This window comes from Microtus pennsylvanicus, chromosome 19 (genome assembly GCF_037038515.1).
Source record: "Microtus pennsylvanicus isolate mMicPen1 chromosome 19, mMicPen1.hap1, whole genome shotgun sequence".
NCBI classification, from domain to species: domain Eukaryota; kingdom Metazoa; phylum Chordata; class Mammalia; order Rodentia; family Cricetidae; genus Microtus; species Microtus pennsylvanicus.
The window spans coordinates 1,547,879-1,569,934 of NC_134597.1; the positions used below are offsets into that span (position 1 = coordinate 1,547,879).

Genomic DNA, 22,056 nt, shown 5'->3' on the forward strand with positions numbered 1-22,056 from the left:
TGGCTCGGTCCCTTTCAGCCAGCAGGTTACATCTTGCTTCTTGGTGGTCTGGGCTGAAATGGGAGGAATGGGCTTCCTCCTTTCCAGCATTCTCCTGTTCTCATCACCCTGCCTCTACTTCCTGTCTGGTTGACCCACCTATACTTCCTGCCTGGCCAATCAGTGTTTTATTAAAATACATGATTGACAGAATACAGACAGTTCTCCCACACCACACAATTAACAGGAGATGTCCCTTTCCTTTTTAATGGAGACATTTAGTGTTCTAAGTTTCGCTCAGCACCAATTGACCTCCTACCCACAAGTTTTATTGTTTGATTTTCCCGCTTTCATGCAACTCAATTTTTCTTCTGATTTTCCTCAAAGCTTCTTCTTTGACCTAGATATTATTTATGTGTACTGCTTAGCTTTCAAGTGGTTAGAGATAGTTCCATTATTGTTCTGTTCTTGATTCCATTAATATCAATTCAACACAGAAAGAATGCCAAAAAAAAAAAACAATTTGGAAAAAAAAAAGTCAGTACCCATTTGTGACAGAAATGCTAAGAGAAGGGAGTAGAAGGAACCCACTCAAGCCGACCTGAAAAATGATGCTGCTGTTGGTTGGGACAGGTTGAAGTTTTTCTTTTCTCACTTAATACTGGGAAGAAAGCAAGTAAACACTCATTCTCATTTTTACCCTGGGATTTCCATTTCCATCCATTTGCATGCAAAATTCGAGAAGTCATTGTTTTTTACCGCTGAGTAGTACTCTAATGTGTATATATTCCACACTTTCTTCATCCATTCTTCCATTGAAGGACATCTAGGTTGTTTCCAGGTTGTGGCTATTACAAATAATGCTGCTATGAACATAGTTGAACAAATGCTTTTGTCATATGATAGGGCATCTCTTGGGTATATTCCCAAGAGTGGTATTGCTGGGTCCAGGGGTAGGTTGATCCCGAATTTCCTGAGAAACCGCCACACTGATTTTCAAAGTGGTTGCACAAGTTTGCATTCCCACCAGCAATGGATGAGGGTACCCCTTCCTCCACAACCTCTCCAGCAAAGGCTATCATTGGTGTTTTTGATTTTAGCCATTCTGACAGGTGTAAGATGATATCTCAAAGTTGTTTTGATTTGCATTTCCCTGATCGCTAAGGAAGTTGAGCATGACCTTAAGTGTCTTTTGGCTATTTGAACTTCTTCTGTTGAGAATTCTCTGTTCAGTTCAGCGCCCCATTTTTTAATTGGGTTAATTAGCATTTTAAATTCTAGTTTCTTGAGTTCTCTATATATTTTGGAGATCAGACCTTTGTCTGTTGCGGGGTTGGTGAAAATCTTCTCCCAGTCAATAGGTTGCCTTTTTGTCTTAGTGACAGTGTCCTTTGCTTTACAGAAGCTTCTCAGTTTCAGTAGGTCCCATTTTTCAATGTTGCCCTTAATGTCTGTGCTGCTGGGGTTATACATAGGAAGAGATCTCCTGTGCCCATCTGTTGTAGGGTACTTCCCACTTTCTCCTCTATCAGGTTCAGTGTGTTGGGACTGATATTGAGGTCTTTAATCCATTTGGACTTGAGTTTTGTGCATGGTGATAGATATGGTTCTATTTTCATTCTTCTACAGGTTGACATCCAGTTGTGCCATGCAAATGGATGGAAATAGAAAACACTATCCTGAGTGAGATAACCCAGACCCAAAAAGATGAACATGGGATGTACTCACTCATAATTGGTTTCTAGCCATAAATAAAGATCACGGAGTCTATAATTGGTGATCCTAAAGAAGCTAAATAAGAAGGTGAACCCAAAGAAAATATATAGTTATCCTCCTGGCTATGGGAAGTAGACAAAATTGCTGGGGAAAAAAATTGGGATCTTGGGGGTGGGGTGGGATGGGGGTAAGGGGAGGTGGGGAGAGAAAAGTGAGAAGGGGAGAATGGGGGAAACTTGGGGAAACAGGACGATTGGGATAAAGGAAGGTTGGATAGGGGAGCAGGGAAGCACAAATCTTAGTTAAGGGAGCCACCTTAGTGTTGGCAAGAGACTTGAACCTAGAGTGGCTCCCAGGAGCCCAAGGCGATGTCCCCAGTTAGTTCCTTGGGCAGTTGAGGATAGGGAACCTGAAATGACCCTATCCTATAGCAATACTGACAAATATCTTGCATATCATCATAGAACCTTCATCTGGTGATGGATGGAGATAGAGACAGAGACCCACATTGGAGCACAGGACTGAGCTCCCAAGGTCCCAATGAGGAGCAGAAGGAGGGAGAACATGAGCAAGGAAGTTAGGACCACGAGGGGTGTACCCATTCACTGAGACAGTGGGGCTGATCTACTGGGAGCTCACCAAGGCCAGCTGGACTGGGACTGAAAAAGCATGGGATAAAACCGGACTCTCTGAACATGGAGGACAATGAGGGCTGATGAGAAGCCAAGGACAATGGCACGGGGTTTTGATCCTACTTCATGTTCTGGCTTTGTGGGAGCCTAGCCAGTTTGGATGTTCACCTTCCTAGACATGGACGGAGGAGGGAGGACCTTGGACTTTCCACAGGGCAGGGAACCCTGACTGCTCTTCGGATTGGAGAGGAAGGGGGAGAGGATTGCAGGGAAGGGGAGAAGGGTGGGAGGAGGGGGAGGGAAATGGGAGGCTGGGAGGAGGCGGAAACTTTTTTCTTCTTTTTCTCAATTAAAAAAAAGTTGTAGTCATCAAGATGGTTTGGTAGTATTGTCAGGGTAGGCATATAGACCACTGAAACATAATTGAAAGTACAGGGATAGGCCCACATATATGTACTAAATGGGTTTTCAACAAAGCACAAAGACAATTTATTGGAAAAAGAATAAAATTCTTTTACAAGTGTTGTCAGAGAGAGTGGATATCTGTACACAAAACAAAGAACACCCATTCACCCACACAAAAAAACCCCACTTATTTCCAAAACATTTCAAAGCAGAAGTAAAAGGGCTTAATCCACAGTGTATATCACATATAAAAATCCACTCTTAATGGATCTTAGGCCTAATTCAAAGCAGGAAATATTTGTAATTTTTTTCCTAAAAGTTAAAAACTTGTGCTCTTTAAAAAACAAAGGGAGCAAAAAGACCATGAGTTTGCTAAAGGAATTTCAATTAGAGTTATATAGAAACAGGTTCTCTAATAAAGGAACCAAAATCCAATTAAACCAGCAAAATATTGAATAAACTGTAATTCTCTCTAAAAGATATACTGGCTGGCAACAAGGCCATAGAAAGACACTGAACATCTGCCCTGTGCTCAGCCCCACCCCTCCATTAAGAACTTGAGAGAATTATTAGAGTCTTCTGGGCTCCTGAAAAATGGGCAAAGGACTTGGTCTCTGCCATTCACTCTGACCTTCGTCAGTATGAACTCTACTGCAGAATTTACATCTGTGCCTTCCCTTGAGACCTTATACTAGAGTTTACCTTGGAGACAATCTGCTTGCTGTCCTCCTGGTTTTCACAGGGCTCCACAGATACCAATCCAAGGCACTTTGCTGTGTTTTACCATTGTGTGTCCTGAACAAAAACAGGCTCTACAGAGACAATACCCAGTATCAGTCCTGATACACAAAACCTTGAAGAATCTCCTTGAGAATGGCAATCAATCATCCATCCTTTGCAGACTATTGTTCCCACACTTTGTTGGCATTTTCCTTAGGACAAAGCACAAAGAGCTCCTGAATTGCCCTTGTTGATATTTTGTTGTCCTGTATGGCTCTTAAACTTAAGCTTCATCTCTAAGCCTGTTGGGGATTATTCACAGAATATTTCTAAACTCTCTCAGGTCAGGCTGGAGAGATGGCTCAGCAGAGGACCAAGATTCTGTTCCCAGAGCCCATATTGGTAAGTTGACAACAACCTATAAGTCCAGTTCCAAGGGATCACCCTTGTCTCTGTCATCGCCTGCCACACACACACACACAAAAAAAAAACTTAAAAAATACATAAATTTAAAAGTAAAATTCATTTAGTCCAGCTAATTCCTGCAATTGATAAATGACATGGTTAATTGAGACTATCTTTGTGTTTTCTGTTTGACAATGACTGAAGACTACATTCTCAGAATTGATTCTCAGTATTCAAACCTGCCAGTCGAGATACCAGAGATCAACTGTATCTGTTCTCGATTGGGGGCTGGTGTTTTAACTAAGTTTTATGATTTGATGATCTGTGCTTCTTTAAATGTACCTGTTTCTTCCAAATGACAAGTTGGAGAAAGATTATGATGGGACCAGAGGTGATGGTTGAGATTTCATCATTTTTGAATGATCAACTGATATGGAGGCTTTTTGATCCTTAACAGAGGAACTTTATAATACAGTTTCTTAATGGTAGAGATAATAGAAAGAGAATCTGTAGCTTCAAATAATATCAATAAATTCTAATTGTGCAAAATGTTCAGAGCACATATGCAGACTTATAGTACAAAACTACTGTTTTCAGTCAGAATCCTGGTCTTCTGAAGACACCATGAGTGAATATTGGTTAGATGAACAAGGGAAATCATCATTAAAACATTGATTTGGGTGATTGATAAAAGGTATATTTGTATTTAGAGATATCATGCTTAATTTTCTGTGTCAATTTTTTCAATTTTCCCAGTTATGGTAGGAGGAGGTATCCAGACATCTGGTCAAACATTATTCCAGGCATTTCTGGATGAGATTAATACCTCTCTATAAAAAATATTACCCACTTTACTGTGTTTGAGTCTTGCCCAATCAGTTGTATTCTAACTAGAACAAATTACTTAACCATCCTCAAGGCAGGATTACTCATGCCTAATTGTCTTTGAGCTAAGGCAACAGCTTTTCCTGCCTTCAAATCTGAATTAAAATATTGGTTAGACCTGCGGTCATTCACTCTGTAGCAGTGAAAGCAGCTCTCCTACGTATCGACTAGCTCTAAAGATCTTGGGATCTGGAGTAGAATCAAAACCCAGTGCCATTGTCCTTGACTTCTTAATCAGCCACGTTCAGAGTCTGGTTTGATCATATGCTCCATCAGTCCCAGTCCAGGTGGCCTTGGTGAGCTCCCATTAGATCAGCCCCACCTTCTCAGTGGGTGTGCACACCGTGCCTCTTGGCCCTGACTTCCTTTCTCATGTTCTCCCTCCTTCTGCTCTTCATTTGGACCTTGGGAGCTCAGTCCGGTGCTCCAATGTGGGTCTCTGTGTCTATCTCCATCCATCGCCAGTTGAAGGTTCTATGGTGATATGCAAGATATTCATCAGAGTGGCTATAGTATAGGGCCAGTTCAGGCTTCCTCTCCTCAGCTGCTCAAGGACCTAGCTGGAGACATCTCCTTGGACACCTGGGAACCCCTCTAGAGTCCAGTCTCTTGCCTAGTTTGATTCTACTCCATGTACTGGCTTTGTGGGAATCTAGTCTGTTTAGATGCTCACCTTCCTAGACCTGGATGGAGAGGGGAGGACCTTGGACTTCCCACAGGGCAGGGAACCCTGACTGCTCTTTGGACTGGAGAGGGAGGGGAAGGGGGAATGGGGGGAGGGGGAGGAAAATGGGAAGAGGGGAGAAGGTGAAAATTTGTAATAATAATAATAATAATAAAAAGAAAAAATATTGAAACTACTGAATTTATATATATATATATATATATATATATATATATATATATATATATATATATATATAAAATATCTTGGGATCTGGCAACCTTCCATAACTGTACAAGTCAGCTCCTTGTTATAAATTGGTCTGTCTCTTTACTCTTTATCTCTTTATGTTTGTTGCTCTGTTTCCATCTTTGTTTCTGCGTATTTCTCTCTGTGCATGTCTGTTTTTATCTGTCTGTCTCTCTCTCTCTCTCCACACACACACACACACACACACACACACACACACACACACACACACACAAACTTTCCCTTGTCTTTGTTCCTCAGGAAAGTCACAACTCTATATTTTCTTTGTGTGATTTTGCCCTCTAGACCCTCTAGAGAGATCAACATTGGTTAGTTTTTCTGGTCTCATTTCTCCTGCTGAGCCCATCAATTTTAGCTTATATGAAATTTGCTGTTTCAGGAACAGACCCATAATTTTAAAAAGTGCTTGCTCTGGCTAAAGCCTTGCCTCCTATGCTGCTCCAGGAAAATGTTGTTGTTCAGAATACAACTCACCACCCAAATGAGTAAACCTGAAAAATAGCACACATTTTTAATACAAAAAGAATTTAGAATGTATATCTAATATAATTGATAGCACCCTCCAATTCTTCTTCAGGAAGTGGGAATTTATTTCTATAACCAGTTTATAAGTAAAATAATATGAAACTGAACATGATTTGAAGCCCTTGGATTGATAAATCACCTAGGGCCAGTTGGAAAATATCAGATATTCCAGACCAAATATGTCAGAAAGTGTATTCTAAAATAAATAAAGAGATTTGGAGAGAAAAATGTTCAACGTGCCTTTCTGAAACAGTCTAAGAAGGTATACTATCAATTTGTGGTAATTGGACATCTTAAACAAGTGGGACACAAAGGGGGTTAAGGGAGAAGGGAAAGGGAAATGACCACTCCTTAAAGTAGACCCGTCATCATGGGGCATGAGAAACTCATCGAAGGCTTATGCTCAGTGCCAAGTGTTCCCCAGAGACATGACACAGAACTTGTGCCTAAGTTTTCAGAAGGACACCGATAAAAATCCCAACACAAGTCCTCAGTGAAAGCAACACCCACCACAATTTGAGTTTCTATTTCAGTTAGATATCAGTTTATTCTCACTTCTTAGAATTGAAGACCATACTTTTTCAAGGGGAAAACACCACTTTTCCATGGATTTGACCATTTCTTACCTAATAACATTGTTCAAAAAGATGAACATAAACAGTAGGCATTTCATAAGGCCATAGGATGTCTAGTGCATTGCGGCCTTCGGTGTATAGATACTACTCAACAAATTGTGGAGTTTCATGGTAGCGTCAAAAGGGTTGTATAGACTTTGATGGAGACAGCCTTGGTTCAGTCTGAACTCTGAAGTCCAGGTGCTCTGTGGCCTGTGGTTTAATTTTGTGAATCAAAAAAATCTCTTTTGGTTTGAGTTAGAGCTGAGATCATTACATGTAGTCAAAGTCATCTGCCCACTTGTAATGAATGTCTGCAAGGGTTTTGTGTGTTTTTTTGTTTTTTGTCTTCTTCTTTTTTTTTCAGTGATACTACTTCGAATTTCAGTGTGGGAATTGTCCCTCTTCATTCTCAGTCTTTGCATAGGACACAGAGCTTCAGAAGCTCACACTGCCTAAGCCAGTTCAATGCCACTCTTTTCAGCTCTGGGAGCCAATGCACTCTGTTTCTAACCTTAAACTGACTTGTTTTGGTGTACTTACAACTAAGACCCTCACTTAGTAACATCATCCAAACTACTCCTATTGCATTCAATGTTGCTGAAAAGAAAAACCACATGGTATCTTTACCTCATATATAAATAAGAATTTTCTTATTCTTACTAAGCCTCAAATTAAGTTATTGCAAGGTAGAAAAACAGATTTAAATACATTGTAGTCCAACATAAAATATTTTTTGATTGATGTTTTCCCAGAAATACTTCATGATGGTTAGTTTTTGTCTACTTGACAGAAGCTATTTACCTGGGAAGAAAAAATCTCAATTGTGGAGTTGCTTCCATCTGATTGTGCTATAGGCATGAATCTTAATTACGGTTTACTAATGCTGTGAAGAGACACCATGTCCATGGCAACTCTTATGAAGAAAACATTTAATTGAGGGTGCTCTCTTTCATATTTTCTTATACAACACAGGACCACATGCCCAAGAAAGTGAGTTGAGCAGCTGGGTGGTACGGTGGATGCCTTTGATCCCAGCTCTTGGTAGAAAGATGTAGGCAGCTTTCTGAGTTTGAGGCCAGCCAAGTTTACAGAGCCAATTCCAGGACAGCCTGGGATACACAGAGAAACCCTGTCTCTAACCACACCCCTCAAAACAAAACAAAACAAAAAGCAGAAAAAAAAATGAAAGAAAGCAAGTTGAGTAAGTAATGGAAGCAAGGCCATAAGGAACATTCTTCTATGGTCTCTGCATTGTTCTTGCCTCAAAATTCCTTCCTCCTTGTTTCTGAAGTGCTCTCCTTTGATGGAGAACGTTATCCTACATGGCTTCCCTTGATGGAGAATGTAACCTACAAGTCAAACAGTCCCATTCCTCCCCTTAGTTGTTATTGTTCAATATTTTTATCACAGCAATAATACGTAACTAGAACATGCTTTCCAGTTTCCTCGACAAGAGTGTCAACTGTACGGCACTTACAATCCCAGCATGCTCCCTAATGCCCCCTTGGGAAGGCTGTAATTACCCATTACATCATTACTGTTAACAGCATCAGTTATCTTACTGTCTATGCAAGGCGATAATTGGTGTTAGTTTCTTTTTTTTTAATTGATCTAACACTTTGTAATGAAGACTAAATATTTTCTGAAAATTTAGACAATATTTCAGTTAAGTGATATGAATCTGTTTTGTGTTTTGTTTCGATTTCTAGTTAGTAAAAAGCCTAAGCAATTGGCTGAGCATTTATAATTAATAATAAGTCTTAGTATGGTTATATGAGAGCTTATTAGTGGTCCTGATGAAAAAAAACCTATGTCTACAGAAGATTAGTATTTAAGTCACTAAAAGTGAATGAAGGATTGTCATTTTCCACAATGTGCAGGACCTTGTCTAATCAATGGAAAGCTGTAAGAGAAAGACATGAAATTCCATTAAGGAAGATAGAACTGGCCTCTGATCTGCCTTGGACTTGAGGTATAACATGATCACTAGATTTCTAGCCTTTCACATGGGAGTCAACTACAGAGCCAAATCAGAGAAAGATAGTTTTCCTATCTTGCTTCCTATTTTTTTCTTTGTGTTGTTTGTTGGCTTTTTGTTGTTTGTTTTGTTTTGCTTTGCTTTGATTCTTGTTTGTCCCTAAGTTTTTCATCAACATTGAGGGGTCTCTTGCCTTTTTATTCTTTTCCATTTTTCAAAACCATGTTTCTGTGTCTAATATCCCCTGTTTGTCCTGGAACTCATTCTGGAGATGAGGCTGGCCTCAAACTCACAGAGATCTGCCTTCTTCTGCCTCCAAAGTACTGGGATTAAAGCCATGCACCACCACTTGCCATATCTATTTTTCTTTTGTTGAAAATAGTTTTTTTCTAATTATGGTTTCCTTTCCACTAACTTCTACACTTCTATCTAAATCAACACTTTTTCTGACTTTCTAAATTAGGAAACAAGCAGGCATCTAAAGAATAATAGTAAAATAAAATAAGATAAAACAAATAGACTTGAATAGGATAAATCAATCAAACAAACAGAAGAAAATAGGCCAAAGAAAAAACATGAGAAAAACATATAGGCACAGAGATACATATATTTAAACACACAGGGATCCTCTAAAAAGACAAAATCTTGTAAGTTTGAGGCCATCTTGGTCTACAGAGTGAGTTTCAAGACAGGCTGCAAAGCTAAACAGAGAAACCCTGTCTTGAAGGACAAAAAAAAAAACCAAACAAACCGCAAAACCAATAGCCTTAATATATATGCAAAGGACTGTAAGTTAAAAGCTTTAATTAAAGGAAAAGAAAATACATAGCACAATTAATAAAATTCCAGAGACAGATATTGGAGTTCAACCTGAAGGTCAGAAAAGCAAAGCAGCCCCTGGAGGCCCTAGACACACTGCCAGAGTATCTATGAGTTCATGTCTGTGTTTAGAAAGCCCTGTTTCCTTGGTGTCACTCTTAAGCATTGTCCAGCTGTGGGTTTCTTGTATTTGTTCCCATTTCCTGAAGGAGAAGGCTTCTCTGATGATGGATCTGTGGGCATTCCAGAATGTCATTAGGAGTCATTTTATCAATATGTTCTTTTAGTAGAACACTTGTATTTAGTTTTCCTCTAGGACACTGGCCTCTATGGGTTCAGGTTCTTGGTCATTTGAGCAATGTCAGGGATGGAGTCCCTCTCGTGGAGTGGGCTTAAATCCTACCAGATACCTCTTTGTGCCACTATTGCACTAGCTTATCCAACAGGCACTAATCATTGTAGACTGAAGAGTTGTAGCTGGATTGGTGTTTTCTGGTAATGTGCAGAGTGCCTTCCATGAATAGTAGTTCACAAGGAGAAAGGGTCTAGGTAGGCACCATCTCAACTTCTCTGTTTGATGAGTTGTAAATAGGGCTTTATCATCAGCTTCTGGAGAGCAACCAATTAGCCTTGACAATAGCCTGGGCTCTTGACGCCTTATTTTCTAGAGTCTCATATAATCTATAGTTGGAAACTTTGTGCAGTGGTGTGGTACATTAAAAAATTTTAAACCTTTTAAAGATGTATTCATTTATTAGTTGAAAATAGATTTTTATACAATGTATTTTGATTACATTTTCTCTCCCCACTTCCCAACCAACCCAAATCCACACCCTTTCTTTCTCTTCTCATCAAAAGACAAACAGGTATCTAATAATAATCATAATAAAAATAAAACCAAATCAAAAAAGGGCAAAACAAAAATAAGACCCAAAGAAAAAGCATAAGAAACACACACAGACACTGAGAAACCCATTTACATACACAGAAAATCCCTAAAAGAAAATCTGAAACTTAATTGTAGAGGGCTACCGTGGGAGTATACGGAAGGTGACAATTAATGTTCAGCAGGGTGATCCATCAGACACATGATTCCCTGGTGGGGAGCCCCACCTGGCAAAGCCATGGGGCCGCTGAGCATGGAAACCAGTTGCTCCTGTCTGTAACTTCTCTCATGAGTCACTTCATTTCTCCCCTAAGAATTTAATTTCTTCCCTAAGAAAAGTTTTGGGTGTATTCCCACTGCTTGCGGGATTATCTCATGCATATTTCCCATCTGTTGAGCACAAATACATCTGTGCATGATCTAGAGGGTGATTCTACTTGTTATATAATATTGATGAACAGAAATAAAGCTAGGATATTTTCCATAACTCTTCCTGACGGGAGAATTCTGAGCTACAAGGACAGTCTCTTACACATTTAGCCAAGACCTCATCAGATTCAAAGTAGATTGAGACACATGCACAAGGACATTTCCCCAGGTATTGTTTCCTGATTCAAAGCCAGTGTTTGAAGCAACTTTAGTCTGCATATATTCCTTACCACTCAAAATCCTTCTAACGAATTGTTATTGTTAAGTCTTGATTTTCAATGCCATTTTCTGTCTCAATACCCTCACCCAGTTAGAGCTATGTGCATGGGTCACTGCGACATTTCTAGCCTGAGAGAAACTGCGTGACTCAAGTTTTGAGTATTATTGTCCAGGGTTTGGCTGTTAGAGGAGAGACAGGACAGGAGAAGGCAATGAGGCACAGAGCAAGAAGGCAGAGGCAGCAGAGGGCAGAGATGGAAGGGGGCAGAGAGCAAAGGGCAAGAGGCAAGAGAGCAGAGAGGCAGAGCCGAGAGTGGAGGAGTGAGAATGGACAGGTGAGTGAAGGCTGAGTGGCTGACATAGAAGTGCCGGAGAAGGCAAAGCATAGTCCCCTCCACCTGTGGCTCCCGAGATACCAGAAGCAATTCCCCCCAGGCATCCCAGTGGAAGCTAAATGAGCGTGTTACTTGAGGATCAAGGAGAAATAACCCACATGTCCCAGGTGCCGCTTCTATGGTGTCTGCATACGCATTTGGCAATGTCACAGATGATCCTGGTTATAGCAATTCTACTAGTGCACTTGTTGTTCATGTTCTTTTTCTCTTTCCACACCAGTGGCTTCTGAAAATATGGATGCTGTATGACAATAGGAGCCTTTTTGATCTGACAGAGCAGGCAGGCATTAGAGCTATAAAACATGGGTTTTTTTTAATGGGAAAAACCTGACTGATGAAAGAATTGGAGCAATTTGGGAAAATGCAGAAATTGTTCTTTGCCTGATTATAAAACTTGGCAAAAGAATTATACTGAAACAGAAAGGAACTTGCCTATGATGAATAAAGTTTCTGAAGAACCCAGGTCTTTGGGGCCAAGTGCCTATGACCTTATAAATCAAAATTGGAATAGTGGGGAACAACAATGGGAAAGGTACGATAGTGAAGTAAAACCCACTGAACTATGCTTCTGTAAACTACAAGTAGTCTGCCTCTGAAGTGGAAGCCTTGGAAATTGTTTTATGATTAACTTAGCTAAGAATTAAGAATATAGTGGCTGGCATGGGTCTTGGGAACTAGGGAAATGTGATGATAAATGATGATGTTTTGGTTTAAAAATCTTTATACTTTCTGTGAACCGTTTTGCCCATGTAATGATTAACCTGTGACAAGAAAAAAGTATCACTTCCCTTGTGTAAAATTTACAATAAAGACTGAGGTTTAAAGCTTATGGCAGAAAGAGAGAGACAGAGGAAGAAAGAGAGAAGAGGAAGAAGACGAAGAAGGAGAAGGAGAAGAAGAAGAAGAAGAAGAAGAAGAAGAAGAAGAAGAAGAAGAAGAAGAAGAAGAAGAAGAAGAAGAAGAAGAAGAAGAAGAAGAGCTTGCCCCACAGCTGATAGCCTGCATCAGAATCCTGTGTTCGTGTACTCCCTCGGCCTTCCAGACATCCCAGATTTGAGACCCATTTCTCTGCTGAGGCTGGCCCCCGGCAAAGAAGTAGGTGTGTGTAAGTGAGTGAGTGGAGTGTGAGAGAGGGCTGTGTGTAAGAGCTGCTGCTACATAGAGGAGCTGTGCCTAGGAACTGCGTAAAGTGTTGTATGGCTAGAGGATATGTAAATGAGATGTATAGCTGTGGCTGTGTGGAGATTTGGGAATGTGTGGAGACGAGGAGCATGAGGCTTTATAGAAAAGAGATGTAGAGGAAAATTTGTGTCAAAGAAAGATGCGTAGTCATGTAAAATGAGATGTTGTAACTGAATATTGAAATATGTAACTGTGCAGGAGAGAAATGTTGGCATGTTAAGAGAGATTGTCAAGAAAGAGAGACTATGTAAGTTAAAGTGTAGGAGAAAGTTACCACCAGGAAAGTGTGCGCTTCCTTATTTACCCCAGAGGTAGAAAGGAAGTCTAGTCTCTACCACATTCACGAATTTTCTTTACATACCCTGGTGCTGACTTCTGGGAACTGACCTCCCCCAAATAGTCAGCAATATATAACATATAAACAAAAGATATTACATTTTTACATAATTATAGATGGGAATAATATAGGGGTTCTTTATATTCCTGACCATTTTTCCAATGATACCATCTTTAAAAAAAATCTTAATTGTATTAATTGGCAAGATGTAATTGATTAGTGTCTTAATATATGTATACAATGTGGAATGATTAAAGAAGCAAATTAACAGATCCATTATCTCATTTACCGGACAAACTATTTGTAATGTACATTTAAATATTACGCAGCTGTTTTTTTTTTTTTTTTTAGACAGGGTTTCTATGTAGCATTGGAGCCTGTCCTGGAACTAGCTCTTGTAACCCAGGCTGGCCTCAAACTCACAGAGATCTGCCTGCCTCTGCCTCCTGAGTGCTGGGATTAGAGGCCTGCGCCACCACCACCTTGCTCATCTATTTGAAGTATATGATTGACATTGGTTGCACTCATCCCACATGAGATCTCACAAAACTGTTGCCCTATCTAGCTGAAACTTTTTTTTCCACAATGAAAACATTTCATTTTATTTATGACAATCATAAGCATTACACACAACTCAGAATCTTCACATGGCAGAGCAAAGAACTCAAGGCTGTGTTTAGCTGCTCTCCTCTCTTCCTTACAACGAGGAAGGCTTAAGTCTGACAGAGATGGGAGCCTGGATAGTTGCAATTCCCAGTTTTGCTTTTGATGAGAATTTCAGTTCCTCAGATTGGTACCAGGGTCAAATCCAGGGTCCAGTGTGTGGTACACAAGGCTGTACAACTGAGGCACACACTCCCTCTGCCCTATGGCTTTTATTAACAAGTAGAAAGAGCCAAGGCATTCTGTTTTAAAAATATGATTGACAGTTGGCAATTACATGAAATGATCTGAACAAGACTCCTATAAGCTAAGGCATGTTTTTACCTTGATAAAAGTGATCCATAACCAAATCGACAGGATTGTTAGGTTTCCAGACAGTGAAGGCAGAGGTGGCCTCTCCAGCCTCCCTTCCCTGTGGACTGTATCTCACTCACACTCGCAAGCTAAGCTTCCGCCATGGCTTGCTGCCACGACGGAACTGCTTCTGTCCAGAAAGGACACGGGCTGTCTCTCTTTGAACTACAGGACCTTGGCATGGAAAACCCACGTCAAGAACCCCAAGGACAGGTCGCTTAAAAAGCAGAGTTCTACAGGACAATAGGTGAAAACCACTTTAGTTATGAACTTACAAGTGAGAATGTATTTTCAGAGCTATAGCACACAGAGAAGAGATACTCCACAAATTATGGCCGAAAGTTATGGTAGAAAGAGAGCTTTCGACTGGAGTAGAGGAGGTGATGAACATTTACAACAGAGAACCAAGTTGGGAGTCAAGGGATCGGCGGATCACTGGGCTTTAGTCATAACCAGGTTTCTGCGAGCGTTTAGGACCTTTGCTTTCCTCTCCTTCCGTTCTTGCTCATGTTTCTTCCGTTGTTCTTCCCCTGGTGTGGAGGTGAGGCTGCTTGTAAGTTCTCCGGTGGAAGCTAACTCTGCTCACACCCTCCTTCAGAGAACTGTTTTCTTTAGATTGCCCCCAAGGTTTCAGCTTTCCTTCGTGTGGCTTGTAGTGGAGGGGCCGAGACAAGCTTGCCTTGGAGATCCAAGACCGGTTTCTTACTAGAGCCTGGAGTCTGTGCTGCTTCAGCTGCCAACTTGGATGGGGTAACCACTGCAGTAGTAGAATTCCTCTCTGTGGTCTTTAACTTAGGTGTCCTGAACACAGACTGGCCTTGTGAAGCACTCCCGGGTAGGGTCACACATGGAGACTTTCTGGCTGGAGTCTTGGTCAGGGAGTACTTATGTTCATTATCCTTGGTAGCAGCTGAAAACCTGACATTCATCTTAGTTGCTGACAGCGCAGAGTGTTTGCCTGACCCCATCAGACACATAGTATCCTGACTTTCAGAGCCGCGGAACTGGTCTCGTGAGAACTGCTGCCTGGCAGGAGTACAGGGAACAGAGAGTCTTCCTCTTGCTGGAATGGGGGGTCCCTCTCCCTTTTTTCTCAAGCTGCTTTAGTCCATTAAGTGAATTGTGTCCTTTAAAGTGTTTCATTTTTTCTCCCAATATATTCATCAATGGATTCCATTTCCTTAAAACGTAGCTGAAACTTTTTATGCCTTGAACTAATAACTTCACAGCCCCTCTTTACTGCTCCCAAGTATTTCTTTGAGTTCTACTGATCCATATTTGACATTCAGATTTGTGGAAGTTGCATTTCTGTAACTGGCATTTAGTCTTATGTCCTCAAGATTCATCCATCTTGTTCCAAGTGACGGAACTACATTCTTTTCAAAGTCTGGTAATTTTCCATAGTGTCTTTGTATCACACTTTCTTTATCTGCTCAACTGCTGAGGGACACTGCATTCCATATTTTGATTTTTGTGGACAATAATGAGTGGGAGAATCCTATTGACCACAACTGATTTCAATCCCTCTGTATTCTCAGATGTAGGACTGCTGGATCATATAATATTCTTACTTTTTGAGGAAAGTCCATGTGGTGTTTTTTACAATGCTTTCCAACATTCCAACAAAAAACACCGAGATCTTTTCTCCATACCCTTTCTAAGCTTTGTTGTCTCTCATCTTTATTTTAAAGAAGAGATATTCTGTGGAGTGATTTTTCCATTTGATTTAATTTGCATCTCCCTAATAACCAATGATGCTGGGCATAAAATGAACTTGTTGGACATTAATATTTTCTTTTGTAAATTATCATGTATACAGTGTTCTGCCTGCATGTATACCTGCAGACAGAAAAGGGTGCCAGATCTCATTATAGATGGTTGTGAGCCACCATGTGGTTGCTGGAAACTGAACTCAGGACCTCTGGGAGAGCAGCCACTGCTCGTAACCACTGAGCCATCTCTCCAGCCCTAATGTGTGTTGTTTTTTAGAGCTGTCAGCTCAAATACTTTGTCCACTTTAATTGTATTGCTTTCTTGCTTTTGGTTGTTTATGTTCCTTATATATTTCAAATCTTAACCTCCTCTCAGATATATACTTTGCAAACGTGTAGTTTGTGTCTTTACTCAGTTGAATGCTTATTTTGCTATGAAAAGGAAACCAATTTTTATGTTTTTATTACTTGAATTTTGAGGGTTATTTGCCAAGCACAAAATTCTCAGACCAATATTGTAAAGTTATCTCACTATGTTTTGGTCTATTAGTTTACCATTACAGGTCTTAAATACAAGTTATTATTTATTTTGAGTTTTTGTGCCTGCTCTAAAATAGTGTTCTAATTCCATTATCCTGAAAATATATAGCCTATTTCCTCAGCATCACTCACTGATTGAACGCCATTTCTGTATTGTATATCTTGGTGCCTTTGTCAAAAATCGGTTGGCTATAAATTTGTAAGTTTCTATCATTCCATCTCCATCCCTTGATGAGTTTTTAAAAAATACCAGTGGCATGCTGTTTTGCTTATAATTACTTTGTGTTTTGAGTCAGGTATTGTGATACTTTCAACTTTGCTTTGGTTTTTGATTTTGCTACTTGTGGTATTTTGTTAATGTCTTCCAAATTTAAATATTGTTTTACTATTTCTGTGAAAAATTACTTTGGAATTGTAATTGAGATTGCACTAAATTGGTATCTAATTCTGAGTAGTATGAATGGACATTTAAATACTTTAATTCTTTCAATCTATGAACATATGATGTCTTATCATTTATTTGTATTCTTAAAGTTTTAAATAAATATTAATACTTCTCACTATAAAAGCATTTCACTGTTTGTTAAATTTAAACCTAATTATTTTATTTGTAGTTTCTAAGGTAAGTGGTATTGGGTTTTGAGAATCTCACTCATCCTTTTTGGATAGTTTGTTATACATATATAGAAGAGTTTTGTGTTGATTTTATACTCAACAACTTTACTGAATTTGTTAACTAGTTCTCTCTCTCTCTTTCTTTGTAGTATAGTGTGTTCAGGACTTTTTCTTTGCATTCTCTGAATAATTTTATCCACAGTTAATATTTAATTTATAAGGTCTTGTCACAGAGATAAATTCACTTCCTTGTTTTCTCTTAGGATGTATTTTATTAATTACAGAGGGAATAAGTTACTCAAAATATCTCACTAAAGATAAACTGGAAATCTTGAAATCACCACACATTCAATTTGGATACTCAAAAGATGATACCAGAGAAGTGGCCAAAGGGACAGACATGAATTTCAGCCTTGGTAGTACTTGATTGATGGTTAGGTGTTAAGAACCACAATCCAGACTGGGCATGCTAGTACATGCCTTTAATCCTAGCAGAGCCATAGGGGTATCTTTGTGAATTCTAGGCCAGCATGGTGCACACAGTGAGGTGCAGGACAGCCAAGATTACACAGAGAGACACCATCTCAAACACACACACACACACACACACACACACACACACACACACACACACATCAATCAAATGGTAGGTTTAGATTTTGGGAAGAATGGACTGGAACTGGGGCTATGAACTATAACAATTTGCCTTGTTTTGATTAACATTAATACAAGCACTATTAAATCTGAAGTGCATTCATCTCCTAAGGTTGAACATTTTTTTTTGGAAAGATAACACAGTGTGCCTAAGTGTCTCCTTCACTTATGGTAAATAATAAATAGCTCTATTTAACTTTAATTTCTTTATTTTGACAGTGCTTTTTATTGGCAGATAAAAATAAAATAAAAAACAACAACAACTCCGTTTAGACCTAACAGAATTGACTTAAACTATGGTGAGTTCTTTGAAAATTACTCTGGGTTATTGCATCTGAGTAGAATGTTGAAAAAGACAACCCTGAGATGTCACCCTTGTCATGGCACCAATGAAGAAGAAGTCAGCACTATGTTAGGCGTTGGGTTCTTTTCCTCCTTGGTTAGTTTACATGACAGACCACAAGGACTCCAGGGCGCGCGCGCGCGTGCGCACACACACACACACACACACACACACACACACACACACACACAGAGAGAGAGAGAGAGAGAGAGAGAGGCAGTAAAATGCAGTAAAATTCTATAATCAAGAGAAAATGGATGCAACATGCATTACTCCTTTTGTAACACACTGGATCTGGGGCAGTTCAGGAGGTATTTGGTTTTTTAAGTATTATTTTATTTATGTATTTGAGTGATTTGCCAATATGTATGTCTGTGCTCTGTGTGCATGTATGGAGCCCATGGAGGTCAGAAGAAGTTTTGGATTCTGTGGAACTAGATTTACAGGAGGTTGTAAAACACTATGTGGTTGCTGGGAACTGAACGAGCGTCCTCTGCAAGACCAGCTAGTGCTTTTAACATCTCTCCCACCCCAGGAGGGATTTTTAAATGTCTGAAATGAGACTCTATTTTCTTAGGATGAACACTTTGTTAGCACTGTTAGCAAATTTACAGATGAAGACAGAACAACCAGTTTGTAATTCCCGTGACTAATCCTCTGTTGTGCAGGTAGAATACGGCAACCTTTATCGTAAGTTTGCTGAGTGTGTGAAATATTTTAAGAAATTAAAATATTTCTTAAAAATAATATCAGGTCATCACTCTAAAGTGAGTACTATCAACAGAAGCTACTAATCTAACCGGCAACTGGTAACTGAGGGAGACTCTTAGAGTTGAAGCAATATTTGAAAGTAAACAGAAAAGCAAAGTTATAGATGATCTCAGCCATTTCACAATGCATTTTATTTTATAATTTTGGGGAGAATGTAACTATTTCCATCCCAAAAGAATGAAGCAATTGATTCAAGCTTGGAAAGTGGTTCCTGCTGATGCTGGAGCAGTACCTGTCTGCTTTCCCTTAGCACAGAATGGTAGAAACTGAGATTCCCACCTGTTCATCTGGGTTTAAAAATATTAACAGTTGCCTACTGAGAAGATGTGATGAGCTTGAGAATGAGATGCACCACCCAGTGGCGTTGTGAGAGCTGACCGGGTCGTGTGCTCACTGGTAAAGGCATGCAGGTCTTGTGCATGGATTGGGCTTCTCTTCTCTCTTCAGCTCACAATGGGAGATTTGACTGAGGTGTCCATCATCTTCGGGACAGAATATGTATGTAGTCCTCTTGTCCCTAAGGTTTAACAAAAGGTTTTGCCGATGATAAGGTCAGGTTTTGTCACTTGGGTTAAGTTGTGGACAGACCTACATGGCAGTGATCTGTCTGGAATCTTGACTTTATGAATTTACTGCCACTCTGCCGTTTCTCAGAGCCAGGTTCCCACTCTGCTTAATACTGAGGAGCATTCTGTATACACAGCAGAGGGATGGGGACTGTGGAATATCCACATTGAACCCTTCAAGAAAATGAGAGAGAAGACCCACACAACTTGAAAACTATAATTAACACAATTTTCTTGTATTTGAGGGTTAAAAAAAAATAAGATTTCAGTTGCCTGGGTCACAAAAAGTGACTATATATAATGGTGTATATATTATTTTTTCCATTTTTATAACCACTTTACTATCTGTATGCATCACATTAGATCACGTTAGAAGCCTCCAAAATATACAATAAAAATTATATTTAAAAAGACATATAAGATGCTTCTATATCCTCTATAAATTGAAAAAGTTAAACCTGGGACCCAGAAGACAGGTGAGTTCCTTTTACATTCTTAAGAATTTCAGAGGTTTCAGAATTTATCAGAAGGTTATAGAAACTAATATCAGATTTATGGACTTGATAACATTCTTCTATTTATTTACTATTGAATCTGTCAGGAAATGTTGGAAATATATTGAATTTTTTTCTTTACCTGGACAGAGAGATTGTATCTGTCTTTTATATTTCACTTGAGTGACAATCCACGTCACAACTGAAAATTGAATGTATCGTCAAAAATTTTGTATTCTGATGGCTATTGAAAAAGAGGTCATACTAATTGAAACATCTTTTTGGAACTCCCTGAGGAGTTGACTTAGAGATTCTTTAAAAGTAATATTGTTTGTCTTACTTTATTTTCTTCATCTTTCCACCCAGGAAAAGTGGGTGAAAGCATAGGAAGTCAAAAGTCAGTTATTTGAAGATAATGTATTAATTTGAAGAGAACATTTTATTGATTGACCTAGAAAGATATACCTAAATGCTCATGGAATGCGAGCAGAAATAGTGTATTCTAGAATATTCTTGCAGATGTGTAGCTGTGGTCATGTTTATCAATAAATCTCTTATTAATGGAATGGCAGTAGACCTTGATGTGATAGACTTCATGTGAAATATTTTGATCATTCTTAAGTCACTCAAAGGACATACAACGCGTGATTTGCTCAGGCATTGTAAAGGTGGATGATGAAGAGGCTTTCTCAGCTGTCTTGTAGAAACATGATGGGGAAAGGTGGGTAGAGTTAGTTAATTCCTGGAATCTACGCGTCACAGGAGAGATAGCCTCCCCCACATTCAGAGCTGATGCTTACCTTTAGAGGTGAGGGCCTCAGAGGTCTTGGATCTGGGAGCAGAAACACAGAGTGAGATGTTGTTAGTGGTATGACTGAAGCCCAAGCTTCCGTGTGCTTAGATCTTTGCTGCAGATCTTGTCTGACAGTTCTGAAGGGGCCCAGTGGAAATGGTCCTGAAGGTGCTGAGAGAATTTAAAAATAAGTAGGATAAGCATTGATGTTGTCATCCACAGCTCACCAGAGGATGCTGAAAGTATTCATTAAACCTTCAGCCAGTACTCCCATTGTTAAAGCTTAATGGGAATTCAGCTATGAAGGGAATCTGGGATATGTGCAGTAATTTCCAGAGTTTCTGGTTATTACCTTGGAGCAGAATAAAGGGCTGGCACCGAGAGACAGCTATTCATGGACCTTCAACTTAGTCCTACCTGTCTTCAAAAATGTGGGCTTGACCAAGTTTTTCTGTTCATAGCTGGGAGTAGAAGGATTGGAAGTCTTTGCCGGGCCATGATGTGGAAACCTCACTTACCTTCCATTATTTAAATCTGTTTCCAAACAAAATGAACATTCTGGTTTTAATGTGCTCTAATTAAAAGAAACATTAAAGATGCAACACTCTATCCCAAATGATCAATATTATTTTACCAAATGGATCAATCAGGAAAGAAAGTGTTCATAGAAACCATATAGCATACACTAACAAAAGAGCTATGGCTCAATTTCTTTTTCAAATTTGAAACGTTTTTTTTGCAGTCTTTTTTTTTATTGAGAAAAGGAAAAAAAACAACAAGTTTCCACCTCCTCCCAGCCTCCCATTTCCCTCCCCCTCCTCCCACCCTTCTCCCCCTCCTCCCACCCTTCTCCCCCTCCTCCCCCTCCTCTCCCCCTCGGTCTCCAGTCCAAAGAGCTGGGAGCTCACCAAGGCCAGCTGGACTGTGACTGAAAAAGCATGGGTTAAAACTGGACTCTCTGAACATGGCGAACAATGAGGGCTGATGAGAAGCCAAGGACAATGGCATGGGGTTTTGATCCTACGCAATGTGCTGGCTTTGTGGGAGCCTAGCCAGTTTGGATGTTCACCTTCCTAGATATGGACAGAGGGGGAAGGACCTAGAAATTTGAAACATTTTAAGGATGGAGGTTCTGCTTTACTTCTTGTTTTTTTTTTTTGAATTTTTAGTTGAAAGAAAACAAAAGGAAATTTTTATAATGTACAATAAAAAATAAGAGAAACTAGATTTTGATTTTCTCATTTTCCCAATGCTATTCAGTTTTCTTAAAGAAAGGGCAAGTGATTCAACTGACAAGCAGACTCTACAGGCAGCCTGTAAAATCCTAGATTTTGCAAACTGAAAAATAGATGAGAGTTCATTGTGCAGTACCATTTTAGGGCAATAGCAGATACTCATTAATTTGCCAGTTTCAGTAAGAGTTGTCATAAATACAGAAATTACATTGTTCAAGATGTTTTTCTGTGAGAGTGTATTAAAAAGTTTAAT

The 22,056-nt window shown here is 39.5% G+C and overlaps 1 pseudogene; it reads right to left on the minus strand.

Annotated features, from left to right (window-relative positions):
- Positions 1-14,512: 14,512 nt before the first annotated feature.
- Positions 14,513-21,093, minus strand: LOC142838494 (nucleolar and spindle-associated protein 1 pseudogene; annotated as a pseudogene).
- Positions 21,094-22,056: the final 963 nt, after the last annotated feature.